The following is a 22,415-nucleotide window of genomic DNA, read 5'->3' on the forward strand; positions in this document are numbered from 1 at the left end:
GTGTTTTTATTCAACATATGTTATAAGTGAGAGGCCGAGTGTTGCACACTTGAAAAAAAAACACCCGGCGCTTGACACACATATCACAGTATTAATTGGTGTTACAGGAAAAACATGGATTTCTGTCAATCTCTCTGTGGTGTTAGGTGAGGTGATGTGTGGATGGTAATGTTTTCTGTTTTATTGCCAAGCATCAGTTTGGCAGTCTTGTTACCCTTTAAGCAACAGATACCTCAACACAAATGCTGCAACAACACAGACAGGCCATGAAACAATATTCACAGGTATATATTCTTTATCCCCCGCAAAGACCGACCAATGAATACTGTTGTACTGAGAAATTGTGATAGGAGCTAATCCTCCAGTACACTAGTTCTCGGATTTTTCTTATATTGCGCCCAGGTGCCCAAGGCTCACCCACCAGAATTTGCAGCTGAGGAAATTGTGACCAAAACTGTATAATTCCTTTCATTTGTCTTTAATTGTGTAATTATTTTATGTTTTTACATAGTTTAATATTATAGAGTGCTATTTTCCTTCCTTAAAAACATTTTTTGGGGTTGCTTAATGCCATTTCCATTTATTTCAATGGAGGAAGATGTTTTGAGGTATTTTTAACGGAAGGCAGCACCGCATAATGTCCGCAGTCCTCGACTTTTGACTATTTTCCTCTCTGCTAATCTTTTCAGACAGTCCTATGGATGCAGCTTCATACATCTTTCAAGATGAGAGGGAGGCTCCAGTTTCTCACGCCTCGTGGGATGACGAAGGAGAGAGAGGACATGCGGACGTGCCTAACCCACATACCGAGTCGTGAAGAAAGAATCGCCCTTTGTTCACTATTTTCCCCGCCTCTCCTGCGTCGTGAGGTACTCCCCAAATATCTTGCCACTCTGGTCGAATCTCATCAGTATCATAATTATTCACACGCGAGCATCTGCCTCTCCTTCAGTTGACCTCCCTTCATTCCTCTCCTGCTTGTGACGTGATGCATGAAAAGATGGTGGTCAGAACAAAAAGAGTGAATCCATTTTTTTTTCAGGCATATTCCACACAGGAAACACTAGTCTCTGCTTTATCTACTCAAAAACAGGAATTTGACTGAAATTCTTAATTTGCTACAGAGGAAAAAATGAATCCATGATTTTTGTTTATTAAATATAATTACAGCCGGCAACCCTCCCGCACATAACCAACTCACTGCAATGGAAAAACTGCGACCCCCGGTGTTCTTTTTCGGAAATAATTTGCAGCTAACGCTAACACATATCTAACGCTTGCCACAAAGCTCTTTTTTCCTCATTAACATCTTTAACAGCATCTGCGCCGTTCACGCCTGTCCTGGAAAATCACCGTCTTCGCCTCCATGTGCGATGAAGCTCATATACCGTCCTCTGACACATGCCAAGTTATAAATAGCCTTTGGCTTTTGCAGTAAACTCTTACGAGAAGCATTACATGAATGAATCACATCAGTTCATGCAACGGCTGGCTCTCATTAACTTCAGAATAAGAAATGTTCTTCCAAAAAAAAAAAAAAAAAAATCATGTTGAGACCATTAATGACTCTAAATTGTCCATAAATCCAAATGTGTGTTCCCTGCAAAAATGTTAATGTTAATGCAATGTATGTTTTAATGACTGATAACATCACTCCATAATATTGTACTTCTTAAAAACAGAGTCATAACAAAGACTTGGTTGTGCTCCATCAATTGGCACTTCCACAGGTGTACCCGTCTTGGCCACGTGGGGGCAGTATAAGCAGGTGACAGTTGTACAGTATCGTGTAGGGAGGGCTCAGCTCCGATTAGTTGCTCATTGCAGAGGATAAAAACTGTATGACTGTGAGTATGGTTATATTCTCTGTTTACATGTGTCGCTGCATAGTTTGTGTTTAGATAACCTTTGCTTAATGGGAACAGCACGACATAAATGCAATTTTGCGTTAGCATGTCAATAGAGTTTCCCATAATTTTTTTCCTAACAGCTAACAGACTCAAGGTTGAATTATGTGGTTTTAACTAAACGATGAGAATGCTACCTTTTAAAGGTTTGACTTTGGAGGCTCTATTGGATTCAATCTCGTCTAATGGCAAGGGGGGGGGCAATAAAAGTATCGCCGTGCATTACAGAATGATGGAAATCTCTCACGCGTATGCAGAACAAATTTGCGTTGCATGTGAAAAATGGGGGAGGGGGAGCGCCTCGTCGTCATCACCACTGTGGGAGGTGGGGGGGGGGGGATACACAGCGCGCAAATTTGCACTGACAAAGGACGACTACAATATGGGACAAAAAAATTGACTTTTCAAGGGATTCGGCGGAAATGGTTAATTAATTAAACATGAAAAAGTTGCATCTTTCATGACTGATGAAAATGGAAAAAAAAGACTCCCATTTACTGAAATAGGAATGTATCAATGAAACATACATGAATGCGTTTTAGTTTTGGATACACTGTGTGTGTGTGTGTGTGTGTGTGTGTGTGTGTGTGTGTTCATGCACATTGGGTCTTTCCCCACAGCGGTGCCGTTCCTCTCTGAGGTGCCACTGGTTACCATGGCAGCAACATCCTCCTTTTTTTCCTCCTCCTGTTTCTCTTCTGCCAGCGTCCTTTCTCTTTTTCTCGCCATCTTCAGTCGACCTCATTTTCTCGCGCCGTAGTATGAAGCAGGCAGCGACTTTTTTCTTCTTTCGCTCCTTTTTTCGTTACGTGACACATCAACCAGGGTTTCCCTCCTCCGGTGGGAGGACTCATGGCAAGCGGCTCTGAAAATGTCAAACGCAGTGACCGAGTGGATTTGTTATAATAATGAGGCACGTTCGTCATCCAGTTGAAAATGTTCACTTGCAAGTTAATTACATGTTGTGTTCCAAACTAGCATGTGTTTTTGTTAAACATTTTAGTTTGTGTTTTTCTGGGAAAGTTCATGTTTATGTTGTTTCTCCTGTTTTTGCTGATATCCATCTTTGACCTGTTTAATATATATTTTTCAATTTAAAAAACTGTTTGGGAGAAAATTTTAAACAAATACACGCCTGCCCCTTTTGCTTCAGTGACAACATGTATTGTAGTATTTAATAATCATGATAACATTTAGGTCCGGGCTTCCCTGCTAAAGCCTCAGTTTGCTTGTTTATCTCAATATCATTTAAAATGAGAGCTTGGCCTCAAGTGATCTCGCTGGATTTTAGTTAAGGTCAAAAATGAATCGATGAAGAACAGAAAAGTGCTGTGGAGGACCTTTTCAAGGTCGACGCTTGTTTGGATTTGGACGTGGATGCTTTGTGTACGTCTTCACAAAGCCAGCAGTACAAACATGACTGTACCGAATGTGTGTGTGTGTGTGTGTGTGTGTGCGTGCGCGGCCCAAGATGGTGGAGCCTAGCGAGTAGGTGATCAATAAGGACTGTAAGTGATGACCATAATGGGACCCTGTCTGTCATGGGAAATCGAAAAAGTGATACAGCCTGCGTGAGGGACATCTAGTGCTATATGATCTCACGTGCGTGTGTTTTGCTTCCATTGCAGGCAAGGGCCGCATGTGGAGGGTGTGGATTGTGGGCAGACTCTCCACCCTCTGTGCTGGGTGTACGATAGCGATAATTCAATTGAACTGGCACGGCCTGGCCTGTGGGATTGACTGCTTGTGGGTAAGTGTGTTTGTGTACGCATGTGAGTGTGTAACCCGATCACCTCAGATCTTAATGAATGAGAGATTGAGGTTTGCACCATTGTGTGTGTGTGTGTGTTAGTGTATTTTTATTGACTTTTGTTCGCCCTTGTCTTACTGTTGCTCTTTTATTGCTTGCTTCTACTATTTAAATGATCTTTCCCCCCCGATTGTAAAGCCTTTAGCGCTGTCTCATAAGCTATCCGGTCGCTGTATTCCTGACTAAATACCATCAAATGGCACATTTCCAGTTTTTGACACTTAAGAGTCACAATTGCAATGTGCACCCTGGCAATGTGAAGAGAAAAATGGATGGGATTGGATATTTTCACTGTCACAGCATTCGTATTCATATATTCTTTATCTTCTGGAATATATTGATCTGATCGAAGCGCAAAAAGTGAAGCATAAAAAGAACAATCTCCCCTCTCCTCCTCCTCCACTATGTTTCCATTCACTCGTACTCCCCCACTCGGCATGGCGGGTTGTTGGCAGGCGGCACTTTCCTCTGGGCCAAGTGCAAACAAATGGCAGCCTCCCTCAGCTTGGTGCTGTGAAGCACACACACACACACACACACACACAACCAGTTTGCTTCGCCTAGTCGTGCACCGCGCACAGTAATACACGCACTGTACCAACAGGGGGGCAGCAATGCTAATTTGAGCAGTCAGCCATGCATGCATATGTATGAAGGATTCACGACCACACGCACAGATGGAAGTACTGTAAAATGCACTCCACTAACTCTGTGGCATTATTAGCCTAAACCTGTTTCAATATGAATCCGGACCCATGCTCTTGCCTGCTCTCCCAGCGGAGATCGCGCCGTGGCCTGCTTTCACTCAAACAGGGTGGAATCAGGCTGCATTCAAGCCAACGAGTCCCAGATTGGGCGCTCGTAGTGACAATGTAATGAGCTGAGCGCAATATGTCGCCTTGCCTCCCCGTTTTGCATCCTGGAGCGAAGCCCGACTGTGCTCGCTCATGTGTCTCCCTTAAGTCTACAAAGGCTGCTCATCACAAAACTCGCTCACATCTTCACAGGGTTTGATTAATGATCCCTCGCGGTGCGCTGCCATCGAAATATGACACCCATCTATCTGCACTAGTTGGAGATGTTTGCATGAAAAGGAGCAGAGAGGTCAAATCAGGAGGGGGGGTTTGGCTCCGTAGAAGGTTGGATGAAGGAGCATGCGATGATGAACTGGGGAGTGTGATCATTTGAATATGCAAATATGGCAAGAACAGTATTTGCATGCCAGTTTTTGTGGTAATGTGGCATCACATTCCTTCAGCGCATTCTTTTACTCGGTCTGGACTTCCTCTTCTCCCCACACTTCAACTTTACCTTCAGAAGGCCTCCGCCCACTTAAGGCTAACGCAAAATGGAAATCGCCATTGACAGGCTAACACTTATTATCGACGGTGGTTTTATGTCTTTAAGCGATGGATATTTGAAAACAAACTGCGGAGCGACATAAGCTTGCAGCGTGACAATATGTCTTCATATGTCACGCGTCAAATAACAGTTCAGCCTTTATACAAAAATGACACATTTGGTATTGAGAGCCGCACCAAATACTTTGACTGTGTAATTACCAGGCAGCCCCCATGATCACTGCTTGCCTGTAACCCATTTTGGGCTCGATGAATCAACGATACAAAAAAGATGTTATCAAGACTGAGATTTTAGATGCGATTAGAAACACACCTCGCGGTCTGATGCAATCCGGTGGCAGGCCAAGTTATTACGCTTGCCCGCAAAATAGAGAAGCTATATGGACTGCTATCACTTCTCTCTCTCCACACTTTTTCATTCGTTTATCCTGTGTGTTTTTACTTGATCGGAGGAGCCTGATTGCTTTCCAGCTAATTCCAGAGACCTGTCAGGCGTAAGTATGAGACGAGATTTAAAGACAGAAATCTACTATGGTTGTAGCGCTGATGAAATATCAGTGTAATATCAGCAGAGATACTTGAGGGGGGAAAAACACACACACACACACACACACACACACACCAGAATTGGAACAGATATGTGTTGGAGCATTTCTAATCCAATTTTGTCCTGGTCATCTGTCACGCCGCCTTGTTTTTCTTTCCTGGCTTGCAGCACATGTTGCCAGCATATTAGGTTTGGCTGCAGCAGACAGTCGCAACGTCGGGCTTCCTTGTCCCTCATCCGTGGCGCTTTCTCCGCATCCTCTCCAAGCTATTTATGGCGTATGCGCTCACACTCGCAACAGCGCGGCTGAGACGCAGGCTGCGATTGAAGAAGGTTGGGGGTGGGGTCGGGGGGGGGGGGTGCAAGGATTGCATTCAAAGGAAGATGCTTCCATTACTGTTGATCACTGTGGACGGGGGTGAGATTTGATCAAATTGAATGATCGCAGGTGGTGCCGAGCCGTTTTGACCAAAGCAACCTTTTGATAAGACACCTGGGAACTGTTTAAAAAAAAAACAGAAAAGAAACAAGGTGAAGAAACGCACATGACATTTTGTTTCAACATTGAATGCTCAACATTCAAAGTGTAACTATTTTGTATATAGATGACCATAAATTATGAGAAATCAAATTTTGTTTCTGGACAATTCGGTTGCAGGTTTTTCGCAGGAGTCGAGCCGTCGCCAACGAATTTTTTATGATTGTCGCCCTCAGTTGTATTCGGTCATGTCGTTCCATGTGCGGCGGGTCTTCAAGTTGGGAGGGTTGGTTTTAGAACTGGTTGTTTTGCATTTCATCAGTCTACCAAAATAATAGCCTCAATCAGATTTTGACAAAGTACATCGGGTTTTTTTTTTTGCATGAAATATCTCAGGATGCTGAAATGAGTGACATTCTTAGTTAAAAAGATCATTGGTTTCTACCCCTGAAATAAAATGTATCATAAATAATCTAATGAAAGTTTACTCCAGTTTTTCATGTTTTCTCCCCAAAAAATGAAAGAAAAGAAATACTTAGGGCATTGTTTTAGGGCGGTGAAGCCATGAAAGACTAAAAACAATTGCAAATATATATATAATTATTTTTTTTTATTAAATCTAAAACTTGTTTTTCCCTGGATCTGGATTCTTTTGTGACTTTTAGAGCACGTTAGCCTTAAAATCTTTCAAGTAGGGCTGAGTAATTGATCAACAGTTCAAATCGCGATGTAGTAGAATGCAATTTTCGTATCGCAGAGGCTACAATTTAAAATGAAAGAATTGCTGTCGTTTTTTTTCTAAGTGTATATTTAGTTTTTTATTTGTATTGAACCCAGATAAGTCCACTCCTTTTGAATGCCGTATTTACATACTGTATCATTGTTTCATGAAGTGATCGGACATTTGTTTCCCATTATTGTTGAAATGGCACGTATGAGTTACTGACTTCTGTTTAATTGTGTTGTCGTTCCTTAAAATATGAAAGTCCGACTCTTTTATAAGTTAGCAACTCTAACTGAAGAAGATAAACTGCCTTTTAATATTCATTCATGTTTCATTTGCCTCTATTTTAGCCCGAGTTTAACCTATGCAATCAAAACATATATAATCAATCTTATACCGGTTGTTATAATAGAGATGAATTAATTAGTTAAAAAATATACATGGGAAGAGGACCAAGAAAAAAAAAAGACTCACAATATTGAGAGAGAGAGAAAAAAAAATTGCAATTCGATTTTTTTCTCCCCCACCACCAAATTGGTCAGCCCTGTTTCCAAGTTACCCCCTTTGAAGTTCAGAAGCCATGCGGAACAGCGTTGACTGTTCATTTTTGTGTGAAGGACTGCTGAATACATCACTGGCGGGATTGAAATCTACATCTAGTGAGGGTCAGACAACATTCCTCTTCATCACCAGTCGGCATGTCTCGTGGCTAGCATGTCACGTTAGCGGCGATGCAATGGGAACAGCACTATCAGCACTTTGTCTCCTCTCACTTGTTTGGAGGTTGATGGTGACAATGTGTGTGTGTGTGTGTGTGTGTTTGACTGTGGGCTCAAATGTTAACAAAACACACCCTCCTCCTCCTCCATCTTGGCTTCTCTGCTGCTCTATTGGTGAGCTTGTGTGCAGCCAGCAGTCCTGAAAAGCTTCATCAGCTAAATTACCGGAAGTTAGCTGTCTCTGTCAATTAAGTCCTCACAAGGCCAAACTTGCGCTGTGGAGTTTACTTCCTTTACATCTCACCCATTTTGTCATCTCTCATTTAGCCGATTGGTCTCGTCTCCCTAGGCACGACATCTGTCCCCTGAATCCACATACATATGTGGCTAATTTCATTATCTATACATCACTCTCCATTCGCTATTCGCAGGGCAAGCCTTTAGTGCGTTTCTCTTTGGTCAGTCAACAGAGGTTGGGAGGATGGGGGGTGGGGATAAGAGTCACAGGACAAGGGGACCCCCAGGTTCCGAGATGAGCAATCATGCCTGTTTTTGCTTCTTCAAAAAAGAAATCACATTACTCTCATCAGCACCATCAGGCATGTACATCCTAGCCTCAGCTTCCTCCCCCTAAGTTGTTTATTGTCACTCCCATCTTAAGTCCGTCGAGATTGACGTTCACGATTAGCATTAATATACAGTACTCAGTTTGCGAATCAATGGATATTTGAACACCAACGGTGGAGCAACACGGAGGCATTTAATATAACAATACTCACAGGTATACATTCTTTATCCTCAGCGAAAAGCAACCATTACACTACTACAGCATCCTGCTGTAGTTGAGGAAATAGTCTTCTTTGTGCTGTGTGTGTGTGTGTGTGTGTGTGTGTGTGTGTGTGTGTGTGTGTGTGTGTGTGTGTGTGTGTGTGTGCATATACTGTATCTATATATCAATATAGATATTTGCACAATAAGAAGCATTTTCGTCACCTGAAAGCACCTCCATCATGTATTTTTACAGACTGTGAATCACACATGAGCTGCTTTCCGAGGGCACTTACTTTATCAAATCAGGCTTACAGATGGCTTGGTTTCCAAGACAACACCATGCTCATTATCAGTCATCATTATTGAGTTTACCCACTCTGCTGGGCGTTTTTTTTTGTTTTGTTAATAATGCGCTGCAAGATGACACTGGCATCACGCCATCAGTCACACGAGTGTCTTGTTTACAACACAAGGTCCAATTAGTGTGACTCGTGTATTTTAGGAGGCTCATTTCTCATTTACTGACCATGTTTGCCGCCTTGCATGTGCCGCATTTGTTGTGTGTTACACGCTTATCGCTGCGTCCATGCAGATGTGACCCAGCGAGAGAGTGAGTCACATTGATAAGGTCACGTGGGCTGTTGCTGCTAGAGGTCTGACACACCGGTTTCACAATGCAATCTTTTCACTTTGTGCACATCTATGTGCACTAGAGATGTCCCGATATGCACATCGATTTTTCATCACATTACATTTTCATCCCGGTAGATGAGTGTATGTTGTCATTCATCCATCTTTGATGGGCATTGTTTATATTATTGCATGTGTGTGTGCATGCCTTTGTCACTGCCCTCAGCTGCTCTCGTGCATTCCCGATGGAGCAGCATTAACAACAGGGGATCATAAACAGCAGCTGTGCCTGTTTAGGCCAAACAGTACACCCCACCAGCCTGCAGTCCCCAAGCTAACTTGGGAGAAATTCTTCATCCGTACTGAGATAATTTTTCATTTGCATCGGCTTCCCACTGTAGGACCACATGCCACTATCATGTAATTGCCGTTCGATTTGTGATGGGCATTTGACTGCACCGAAATAGGAGAACCACTGTTGTAATGTTCCGAACTCCTGTTTCACTGTATTGAGCAGAGTAATTGCTTGGAGGAATAGTGCCATAGCCTAAGTCTTAGCTGAGGTCAGTTTTGTCTCCCTTAGGCAGCAGACTGAGAGTTGAAAAATAAGTATCTCCAAATCCTCCTGATGACACTATAGTCGCACTAGAAATTAGAGGAAAGCAAATGGAAAATAGAAAGCTAAGTGCCGTTGATAAGATGGTATTAACTCTCCTATCCTCTCAGACCATACATGCAGCTTTAATGTGTGTTCCTATAGTAACAGTAACCAAAGATGCCGTGTTGGTGTTCAAGCACATAGGGAGGTTAGCCATTGTTCTTAGCAATCAGATCATCTATCACACCCACTCAGTGACCCGACATTCCATACATGTCCCGCTGGGTGGCCAAACACCAGATCACCCTTGAGAATGACATTGTTAAACTTTAAATCTTCAAGACAAATAATTGTTCGTATTTGATGTCACAGAACATGCATCACTTGCATCACTGATTTTTGTGACACACAAGCCTGTATATTCAGTTGCCTCCAATAACGCAATAGAGTTATTGGAGGCAACTGAATTCACCCAACTCTCCAGAGGCTGCATGCCTCTGGAGAGTTGGGTGAATTTGGTGGGAATAGGGCTAAAATTGATCCAGAAAGGAAAGCTGTTGCACTTTATACTTGGTGAAATTGATTACTGTCTCAGACCAAATGGCTTTGACTTGTGGGGTGCCCCTTGGGTCAATCCCAGGACTCCTATTGTTCTATTTGGACATGTCTCCATGAGGTAAGCAAATTCGCTGTAGATTCATCGTATCTCAAGGCATTACTGTATTACCCAGTGCCAAACAGCTCCGTGAATAGATTTATTAGCAGTTTTTTTTTCCTTTCATGTCATATTCTTGTATTCCTATAGTTGGTTCTATTCATGTTGATATTTCGTCACAATGAGTGTCAGGATAAAAGGGAATAAGCAGACAGAAGTAGAAGTAATCAGAATAAAAGTAACACTGCTGGGGGTTTTTTCAGGACAGTGTTTCGCAATACATCCTCTTCTAATTGTTGCCAACAAACTGGTACTCTGATCACATTTATCTGTATTGCTGCAACATGGTGAGCTTTCCACCTTGAGGCTATTTATACTTTGAAGCACTGCATTATTTATTCATAAAAACCCAACCCTAGATTACGACTGACCTATTTGTATTTCTTTTCAGTGACCAGTCTTCAGTCTTTATTTTCACCTCAATCAGACAACTTCTTTTTCTATCCGTCATCTCTTTTTCCTCATCCCGCCTGTCCTCTTTTCCCCTCCTTGACATCGAGGCACGGTTGGTTGCTATGGTGAGGGTGTGGGTGCAAAAATGGAGGACAGCGATTGTAAAAGTACCGCAGACAACAGAAGGATGTGGGCTAGGTAAAAAAAAAAAAAAAAAAAAAAAGGAAGAAAGGCGGCAGCGAACCAACTGAAAATATTGGAGGTTAGTGTTCTGATGACTTCTTACCGGACCTCCAATAATCTTGTACACGAAGTGGGCAAGAGCAAAACGTGTCACATGTTCTGGTTCCGTCTCTTGATGATTCAACGGTGCCATCAAGTTTGTCTCCATGGAGCGTGACACCTCCGATGTAACCTCCACGTCAGTGCTACCGTTGTCATGGTAATCCCATCATTGAGTTTTGCTTTTACAGAACCAGACCCTTCTTCTTTCAGGGGCCATTTCGGCTTTTATTAAGTCCACCGAGGGCCATACCAGGGTGTACACAAATGTAGTTGTTTCTCTGAGTGCCCGCCCATAAATCGAGAGTGCAATTAAAAAAAAGTTTTTCTGCCATTTCTGAAAATGTGTCGGTGAGCAAGAAGCCGTTATGCGACTCCCTGACATGATCAGCCAGGCTGGCTAAAGCTCCAAATCCACTTTCATATTGCAGGGAAAATGTTTGAGCACTCATACCAACGATTTACTACTTTAGAACACTTTTCAATGCACTTCATTGACGCCCTCCTTCAAATGATCCTGTCTGATTGTTTCTGGTTCGTCTTGGTGCATGTGTGCATGCATCAATGTGCGCCTGTTTCTGCTGGCTAAATGGCTGCCTCCGACTTGGCAGAGCTCACTTTAGACCTAGCTGTGCATCACAATGAGGCCTGCTGCAGTGTGAGTCAAAGCATGTCAACGCCGCGGGAGCATTCACGCCACAGGCTAAGGAGTATTTAAGACGTATGTTTGGCGTATTATTTATCAGCTCCGGGGTCATTCCAGGCTGTCCGTAATGAAAAATAATGCATTTTGATCCCAAGTGGTCTGCATGCCCAATGTCATTATGGGTAATTACCAGGCTGGAAAAAAATGGCCATGGTGACTCAGGGTTTGTGAAATGGGGCAGTGAAAGTGTGTGTGTGAGAAGCTGTGTGTGATAAAAACTAGAATATTCCACAGCACTGCGGTTTTTGTGTCGAAATCACATGTGCGCATAGTTGTCTGGAGTAAGATCCAGCCACGAGGAATGTAAATACTTCCTACTTTTTTTAATTGAGATGCCTGAACTCCTCTCAGCTCACGCCACTAATATTAATTGTTCTACGCAGAGGATAAAGAATACGCTTTAGTTGTTTCTGTTGTTTACAGGATGAAATCACAGATGCTGTTTAGCATTACCATGAATGTGGCAAAATGTGTAAGGTGTTCTCAGGGAGTTGGGATTAGGTTTACGTTAAATTGGACAGTAAATTTCAACTACAGTGATAATATATATCCCGAAGCCTCTCTTTTTAAGAACTTGTAACCTTATTGTACCTGCTGAAATGCTGCTTGTTGCTGTTGAATGAACTGAGCTGAGTCACTGCCACCAGCTATCTTACTTCACAAGTCAAAGCAGAACATCGGCAGTGCTTTTCTCAAGCTGCAACTGTATTTATTTAATAATGATATCTGAATGAAATGATTCCATTTTAAACCCCCTTTCAAAGAAGCACGCGTGGTTCCTCGCTATCTATTATTTATTTTGGACGTCAAACGACGGCCATGTAAAACAAAATGGAAGCAGGTGGTCTGCCAAAGCGCAACACTGAGCCGAGTCTCCTCCTCAAAGCCACAAAAGGCACATTAACAGAAAACGCCACGTTACATACACCATACGCAGATCCCCGTGCAAATAATATCCAAATGGATGAAGATGAGCGCAGGATTCAAATGACTATACAATAGAGGTGAAGATGAGGCGGTTGCTGCGTTGAGGTGGCCGCGGTTGACTTGGCAACCAAATCTCTGGGGCTGCTGAGCTCGGAACACACTGATCATGTTTTCAATTTTGTGGGAAACTTGTATTTTGTCGCCATGTTCATGCAATTATGTGCGACTGTTTGTCAGTGGAAAGAGCAGTCACATCCATTTTTCGGGCACATTTTCACGTGAAATGCATTTAAAATTTCTGAACCGGATATTGAAATTTCTTATTGTTTAGTGCCTTTGACCTGTAGCTTCAATATTGTATTCATATCTGACATTACAAAATAGAAAGTCATACGGAAGTTTTTAGAGACATTTGAACATATTTAAAGATGCAGCTCATTGCATGAGCCAACGGCATCCCTGCGATTTATTCGTTTAATTAGGTGAATGATCGAGTGAGCCCGTAAACTCAACAGCAAATTAAATTATGGTGGCCACAAAATTACGAGCAAGAAGTGTAAGTAAAACACACACGACTACTATTACACAAGAGGAGTACGCAAGCCAGAAGTAGCATTAATGATAAAACATAATTAGCTCCAACTAAAGCCATTAGAAGGCTCTAACTTTTACAAATGCAGTTGGGCATGCCGGGAAAGTCTTTCTACTTCCTGTCGATTTTTCAAGCCCTGTTAACAAACAGGTTGCATTACTACTATCTACTGGAAACGTGAACCATAGCCATACTGAAATATTTATGGAAACCTAATGGAAAGAAATGTCATGAAATTTAACTAAATGATCTTGTTTATTCCCCAGCCTGCCGTAGTTAAACTATACTCATATCTTAACTGATTACATTGAAATTTTTTTTAAATTGACGAATTTATGCTGTTTTTAAAGGAATCACAGTGAATAGATTTTTAAAATTATATGATTTACAACAAATAAAATAGGTGAAAATACTGAAAAATGAACTGCCATGATTCAGTGATTCTGAGTGGTTCCACATGAGTCAGCATATTTGAGCCCAAGTTATTACTCATAACTTGGGCGCAAAGGACGATCTTGTATGAGACCTCCATCTTCCTCCTCTTTCTTTCTCCCCCGCCTGATAATCATTTCTCTCCTTGATACCACCATCCTCCTCCTCCTCCTCCTCCTCCTTTCCATTCATGATCTTTTGCCTCTTTCGTCTGCATTTTGTTGCACATACATGAGCCAGGGGACCCCGCGATGCAGCAGAACAAATCTGATAGACTCAATATGCATCCTTGGCTAAAATTTTAGGGAAAACTGTTCAGCCGTTTGGCCCCTTGTGCGATCCACCCGAACGGAGATGGTGTTTGTGAGGAACTGTGCGGCAGAAAGAAAAGCCATCACACCAATCAGACATCCAGCACGACTCCATCAAACTGTTCATTCGAACACTGTTAGAGCCTAGCTAGCTTGCAGCTGCAGGTGTGTGCCTTTTTGTGTGCTTGTGTGTACGCACAGGCCTCTCTGATATCAGCGGCTGTGTGTGTGTGTGTGTGTGTGTGTGCTTGTAAATGTTTGATGGGTTTTGATCCAACCATCTGTCCACTACTGCTGCATGGCTGAGAGAAAAGAGAGAGATGCACAGAGGTCTGGTTACATGAAAGCCTGCCATTGACTGAAAAAATATATATATATCACATTAGCATGGTCCCATATGAGCGTCATATTCAACAGATGACTACATATGACTTCTGTGATGATGGAGGCTTTAGCAAACGCAGTAGTCGTGTCTTTAATTACGAGCGACCCGACTTACAAGTTTTCCGAGAAATAAGCCGTCATCTTGCGAGCGTTTATTCAGCTTGCATCACAATCAGCGGCACTTTGACAAACAGTGAAGAATTGAATTTTTTAAAAAACGGGCTTCAAGCTGTTCAATGCAACTAAACACAAAACAAAGATAATTCTGTTTAAATCAACCAAACAACTGCCTTAAGAATGGCCGCGATAGTTTAATGCGAACATATGATGAGAAACACCATTGAAATGCTAATGATTAGCATCGCTGGTTGTAGTTTTGGAACCCTTTACACACACACACACACACACACACACACACATGTATATTTGTACACAAACGATGGCGAAACGCATACATAACACTTTTTAAATGCAATCAAATATTGTTTGAAACGCAAGCTTTTGTTGATAATGGTATGAGGTTCAATCAAATACATTATAACAATTCTCATACACAGGTCAAAATATTGATGTTATAGTTGTAATACTAAATATTGTCTTCCCATCGTCACTCTCACTATGACCATGCTCTCCTTTTATAGTTCAACCGAGCGAAGCTAGGAGATGATGACCAGATGCAAAACAGCTTGATATGGATTTTTTGGGACTGTATTGATTCGAGGGCTTGGTGACATTTCAATGCATATAGCGTCCGAGCCTCACGCATGATGAATGTCGAGCTCGTCGCGGCACATATGTGCCACGTGTGTTTACAGTATGCTGAGTGTGTGCAAGAAATACATGAGTGGGCATTGGGGGCTGTTCCCCAGAGGTGTGGCCCCTTGACGACCCCGCCAAATCCAGTGCGATTTGAACGCAATGCTCCTCTCAGTGCTGTGCTTGAATCAATGGCTCTAAATAGCAAAAAGCACAGAATGTGAACTCTTCAAACTGTGGTCAATAAACTCAATGGACCACGGTGTGGCCCACGCGGTACACGCGGGCGTTGGAGGATCAATCCCTGACAAAGACCCAGCCCTCTCTCTCCCTTCTCCTTCCTCGTCGCACACGAGAAAGGTCATTCTGCTCAACAATAACTCTAATGCAGCTCATGAGCTATCATCACCAGCGGCATCAAATAGGATTAATGAAAGCCTCTAGAGAAGTGATGGCAAGCCACATAGTTTGATAAAGCTTACCATTTCACTTTAGAAACAAGTGAAACTTTAGAGAAATACATGTATATTTATGTATGACAAAAGGAATGCATTTGGTAGTTTCTTTTTTGTAGTACACTCACTTGACTTCGGTGCAGGCAGCATTGTGAAACAGAACAATGGCCTGCTAGCTTAATGCTAGCAACTACCGGTAATCATACCATTCACATGCTAACAGTTAGCATCGATTGGGGCGGTTTTAGAACCCTTTGAGCAACGGATATTTGACCACGAACTCGTTAACATATAATATAACAATCCACACAGGCATCTATTCTTTATCTTGTACAAAAATATGACTAATATTACAGCATGTTACTGAGTCATCTACAATTGTAGTAGAATTACTCTTCTTCCTTTTTGTCTACGTTACATGACTGTATTATAATACTGCACAATGGGTTAAATTGCAGCTTTGAGACATGACGAACTGTTGAATTCTTTCATGTTCTTTTTAATTAGATCGCTGGACGTCATTTCGACTGACGCATGTGCACGCAGGCACAAATGCGCACGCGCATCAAAACATTGTGGGAGGCGCAGCTGCGTGGTTTGATAAGCGACACGAGCGGCTCCACTTGAAGGTTAATGTGATCTTTCAACACCATTAGCCAAACCGTCGTCGCACACACATACATAATGCATACATATGCAAGATGTCGAGATAAACACACCAACGTGACACACATTTCTTCAGACACACACAAGTGACACTTTAAGGAGGACTTTCTATTATTGATGAGGCCACATGCTCTGTGCATTTATTGGGGTGGTGGGCAGCGACGGTCCTCTTGACTCAGCATTCTTCTGCCTATTGCTCCTTTTTTTTTTTTTTTTTTTACCCTATGTCAGCATTTTGCATGTGATCGTGTAGGTGTGCCTGTGTGTGTTTATCAGGAGACACACACGCACAGTGAAAAGGCAACAATGGCAAGACAAACACAGACATAGAGGGTAAAATACACAGATGAAATGGGTAGATAGAGTAAGATTTTTATTCACATATTGCTTTGATTTGGAATGTGAATATATGACAGTGTATTAAGGTTTTTGATTATTCAAATATTAAACACGGATTATTTAGATTTGGATGTCGAAATTTATATCCTTCATTGTATCTGATGTTGTTTTACAAGGCGGCACCATGGACTGCTTAGCACATTGGCCTCTGGTTTATACAACTACCGGCAGTTCAAATTGTAGTCATTTTATTCAAGATTAGAAGTGGTTTGACCATATTGGAAGTAATCCATCCATCCATTTTCCGAACCGCTTAATCCTCACTAGGGTCGCGGGGGGTGCTGGAGCCTATCCCAGCCGTCTTCGGGCAGTAGGCGGGGGACACCCCGAACCAGTTGCCAGCCAATCGCAGGGCACACAGAGACGAACAACCATGCACGCGCACACTCACACCTAGGGACAATTTAGAGTGTTCAATCAGCCTGCCATGCATGTTTTTGGAACGTGGGAGGAAACCGGAGCACCCGGAGAAAACCCACGCAGGCCCGGGGAGAACATGCAAACTCCACACAGGGAGGCCGGAGCTGGAATCGAACCCGGTACCTCTGCACTGTGAAGCCGGCGTGCTAACCACTGGACTACCGGGCCGCTCCATATTGGAAGTAAGAAAGCTAAATATGAAATTCCCCAGATGGCCATCAGGAGATCAACCTGATAATGAATCCTGACAACATACTGACATACAATGGATATCAAAAGACCAGCAGGTTCAACAAGCAGTCATTGTTGGGGGGGAAAAAACCCAAACACTTCAGGCTTCTGAAAAAAATAACATTTTTTTTTTTCCGTCATCACAAAACCTGGCATTTGAACAACGGTGTGTAGGCTTTTTCTATGCACTCCACATCGTCATAGATTTATGTCACTTTCTAAATGCAGAGAGACGCTCATCAAAAAGCCAAATGGGTCGCGACCAAATTTGGGAATGTTGACGTGGAGCTGCCCATCCAGCTGCTGTGGCTCCTTCCAGTCTGTCAGCCAGCCAGACTCATCAGCCGTGGACAAGTGCCCAGAAGGTAAATGAAACCACTCCTGTGTCTCAGGCACAATACCTCGATTGATTTCACACAGCGTAGTCTTGAATTATAAACACACGCACTTCTACCCACATATGCAAATCAAAAGTCTTATCTTACCCGAAAATAGTCGAACTGCTACTACTGTACATAAAGAAACATTAGATATATCATTATTCGACGTAAGTCATCAGAAATAATGACTGAATGAGCTAGTAGACCAAACTGGAATCACCATGGCAACAAGAAATTCTCACCTCGCAGAGTGACGCATCTACAGCATGAGATGCCGCTGGAATGTGGCAAAATGACATAGTTGGAGACAATCCTACTTTTTTTTTTTGCATTGCTTGCATACCTTTGACCCAACTTCCACCATCAGACAAAAAAAAGAAGAAGTACTTCATACAGAGTTTTGGGAAAAAGTGCTGTTTATGAAGCCCAGTTCATATATTCTTTCAGACCCTATAAGGTGAATTCAGAGATTTGTTTCTCAATACATTACACATGTTTGAAGGTAATTGCTGAAAAAATGTGCAAGGACTGGAAATTATGTAGTGGTAAATAGTGGAGGTATACAATTATACTATTATACAGCGCACATGATGAACAAGCACACATCATTTGATAACAGAGACAACGACTTGATTTGTCATGATTTTGAGGCCTCTTTTTAAATACTTGGTGATTTTTTTTTTCACCTTTCGATTTTCTCAGAATATTTAGTGGCAGTCTTCTCTGTGGTGAGTCAAATTTACAAAACATTTTCACTTTAGAGGGACTTCAAGCATGGAGAGTATTTCTTTCTCATGACCTTTCTAACACACTATCAGACCTGCTAACTGACTAATGCATCTGCCATTTTCTCCCCAGCCCAAATCGAAACATTGTATTTGGATATACTTGTTTAGCGCACACGCACGTACAGTTTGTGCACGCACACACACACACACACACACACACACACACACACACACACACACACACACACACACACACACACACACACACACACAGACCCCCAGCTGCTGTGCTCATGTAATTTATTACCCCTCCTGAACCCAGTGGAGTCATGAAATCACCTCGGTCTTTGTGACACACACACACACACACACACACACACACACACACACACACTGACATAGACATAGACGAGTCTTTCTCAAACAGTGGTGCCGGCCCGCTACACTCGATTCGAGACCTCTTTGGGTTAATTAGAATGGCATCCCAAGGGAGAGAACACCAGGTCGGAGTTGTGCACTGGAAGGATGAATGCGTGTAAAAGGTCCTCTAGTTTGGTAAGAAAATGGAACACAGAAGAGTGCAGTGCTTTGATAGCAATCCTGACTGAACTCAGTGGTTCAGATGATTAGGACAAATGTCACTTTCTGGAATCTGTTGTCTTAATTCTGAGAGGAAGAAGACATATTGAATTATTGCATCACTATTATTATTATTATTATATTATTATTGTGAAGGAAGAATTGAAGCAGATAAACTATGGAGGAAAAAATTTACGTAACGACAATGAAACAGTCATATTATTAGAAAAAGAATGTGTAGTAATTAAATGACAATAGTCACACTTTTAAATGAACACATCTATTTAAGGATATGAATATAAGGATAAAAGGGCCAAGTTAACAATTTAAACCACCTATGAAGCAGAGTCATATATTTAGTCCCAATGTTTTAGCGTATGTCATCGGTCATGGAATGACTCAAAAATGCTTGCTCGGAACTAACTGTTAAATAAATAAACATTCAGTTATTGTCAACAGCCGTTGAAAACATCAACACTCACCTTTATTCTCTCGTTGTGGTAATCCACTTCTTCCTTGACAATCACGCCGTGTTTTTATGGTTGAATAGAAAATAATACAGCACAATATTCTGTATGTGGAGCGTCAAAACCCGATGTGGGGGTCACACTTTTTCCGTTGCGGCATCTCTGTCGATATGTGAATGTGAGTCACCAACTCTAATTTTTTCGACCTGATCGGGGTCAGCCATGTCGTTTGGTGTGCGGTGTGCCAAAGTCTATTAATGGGATGTCATTCAGCTCTCCAACCATGAGCACTACACAGTATTCACACCCCACCAATTGCTGTCAGGTCAAGAGGTCCAACATGTCAACTTTCCAATCAGAGACTCGGGGAGAACATCCTAACCTGATAAAATGATTACAATTCAAATGTTGTGGTACTTATACAAAACACGTGCACATTAGGAAGAACGCTTGTCGTCTCGCACACCGGGAGCAATCGTGCCATAATTATGCCTAAGGTAGAGGTGATTAATTTTTTAATGGATTCAATGTTTTATTCATAGCACCTGTCCGATCTTGGATATGGCAGAGTGAGCGAGGGGCTGCGGTCAAGAAGAGAACACCTTGCGATGTCTGTCATGCACACAAATGCTTTGATAGCTCCCGCTCACCAGCGCCGAATGGGCAATGTGTGTCAGTGTGTTTGGTTTGAGTGAAAGGAGGGGATGGGTGTTGTTTCCTGACAAAGACCAGTAAGACCAGTTCTGCTGTCCTAGAAATCCACATCCTGTCACGACGATTAGAAGAACACCCTGCCGAATGTTCTTTCACGTTTTGTTTGTATGTGTCTTGAGTTCCAGCTGGAGCGGTGGGCGTTGCCCCCCTCATCGTCGCACCTTTCTCGCATCATGATTATGCCACTGCGAAAGGACTGCCATTCCGACCACTCGGCGTCAGTTAATTCGCCTTGCTCAAGCCATTTTCTCAACCTTGCATGATTTTGCTTCAGAGTTTTCTTGCCAGATTTTTTTGTATTGATTCATGTAAGTCGTGATTTTGGTTCTTTTATTTACGGTTGGTACCATACATGGTTTTTGGTCCTCTTGTCCTTCTGAGACAAGTTATTCTTTTTTTTTCCCCCTGTAAATAAATCTTTTTGTCAAAACCTTTTTCTGAGTCTACATTTATGAGAGCCCGATTCTGTCTGGAAACTTTCGGACATTCTGATATGTTCACCATTAAATCCATTAAGAAATGAATCGCCTCAAATTATGACTGTCAACTTGAGTTTAATGTTTCATCTTTTTTTTTTAAATGGTTCAACATTTAATCATGGCGGCGTTTCATTTGCATCGTTTTGACTTACAGGTGTAATTCTCATAATATTTTGACAATGAGCTTGTGATATTTCGCCTTCGTTCTAATAATATGCCATCTTTTTCTCATGATGTTATGACTTTTGTTCGTTACGTTGCGGCCTTAATTCATTCCTCCATCCTTTTGCTTTTTCATTGCGCTTGAGTCGGAGACACGTGGAGCCAAATGAGCCACTTTCAATGTCTGGTTGAACGGTGTCACAATCAGGCATGTTCAGTCTGTTTTCTTTTTTAATCTAATTACTTTCATCTGGTCATTGGCTGACCCTGCCAATACGCGCTCATCCTTTCTGTACACATTTATCAATGCGGTACACGATGCTTCGCCTAATTTATCACCCTCTCCCAACTGGACCCAAGGTGACTTGATTTATTAGATAGCCATTTGTGGTCGAGGGTCGCCGAGACTGACAAGAGTCAATGCTTGGTGATGACCTCCAGGTGATAATGACCACAGTGGGGAATGACATGCAAGGTGGGGGAGAAGAGTTAGATAAAAGGATGTTGGAAAATTGCTATAAATTGTGAAAAACACTCCGTAATGTGAACAGATTATCCTATTTCCATTTTTTTTTCCAATAGTGATTTTTTCCCCAAAATTCAAAATTAATCTCAGAAATTGTGTTCTGAACTTTCAGTTTCAGCTGTATGGCATATAAAAACACAAACTGAATGACCACTGAATGCATCTGGTCATTCAGTGACCAGATGCATTGGCAGTAAAACATGCATTTACAGTAAGACACCTTGAGACATGAATATGAGACATGAATCAGCAAATTTCCACGTTTTTTTGAAAACGAGGAGTTTTCAAATGTTTCTGATGCTAACATACAATGGAGAAACTGGAGCAGCACAATCACAGGAAATTTAAAAAAAAGCTTGAGTCTTTTTAGTTGTATTTAATTGCCTTTTGTTGGAAAGCTGGAGGCGGCCCGGTAGTCCAGTGGTTAGCACGTCGGCTTCACAGTGCGGAGGTACCGGGTTCAATTCCAGCTCCGGCCTCCCTGTGTGGAGTTTGCATGTTCTCCCCGGGCCTGCGTGGGTTTTCTCCGGGTGCTCCGGTTTCCTCCCACATTCCAAAAACATGCATGGCAGGCTGATTGGACGCTCTAAATTGTCCCTAGGTGTGAGTGTGGGCGTGAATGGTTGTTCGTCTCTGTGTGCCCTGCGATTGGCTGGCAACTGATTCGGGGTGTCCCCCGCCTACTGCCCGAAGACGGCTGGGATAGGCTCCAGCACCCCCCGCGACCCTAGTGAGGATCAAGCGGTTCGGAAAATGGATGGATGGATGGAAAGCTGGAATGGATTCATGGCATTCCATTCATTTCAAAGGGAAACGGTGATTTGTCAAGATACGGGTGATTTGTATTCAATTCAACTCATTCCAAAGCACCACAGTATATTTCAACATAACTGTCTAGTGCCAATATACATCTATTAGTAGAAAACAGGTCATGTTGGAAAAAAAACATTTCCATCTGATCATTTGTGTCCTCCTTTGGAGCATGACGGCTGTATTGTTCCTGTGTGTGGTTTAGGAGATTAGTGGGCGGAGTCAGAACACGGGTGCCGGCTACGCGGCCAATCAAACGTCGAGGTGTGGCTCTTGTGGGCGCGGTCTCTGTCAAAGAGGCGGGACTAGAAGCGGAAGTGTGCTTCGGTTGATCTCTCACTGTCATTCGGCCACGG

General features: G+C 42.4%; 1 long non-coding RNA gene across 1 annotated transcript; it reads left to right on the forward strand.

Annotated features, from left to right (window-relative positions):
• The first annotated feature begins 745 nt into the window (after window positions 1–745).
• Window positions 746–20,516, forward strand: LOC147193801 (uncharacterized). The gene is made up of 4 exons (XR_015103103.1): window positions 746–869; window positions 3,536–3,657; window positions 17,443–17,579; window positions 19,911–20,516. It is a non-coding gene; the product is annotated as an uncharacterized LOC147193801 (long non-coding RNA).
• Window positions 20,517–22,415: the final 1,899 nt, after the last annotated feature.

This window comes from Hippocampus guttulatus, chromosome 15, assembly GCF_054856545.1.
Source record: "Hippocampus guttulatus isolate MCC_2025c chromosome 15, RoL_Hgut_1.0, whole genome shotgun sequence".
Taxonomy (NCBI): Eukaryota; Metazoa; Chordata; class Actinopteri; order Syngnathiformes; family Syngnathidae; genus Hippocampus; species Hippocampus guttulatus.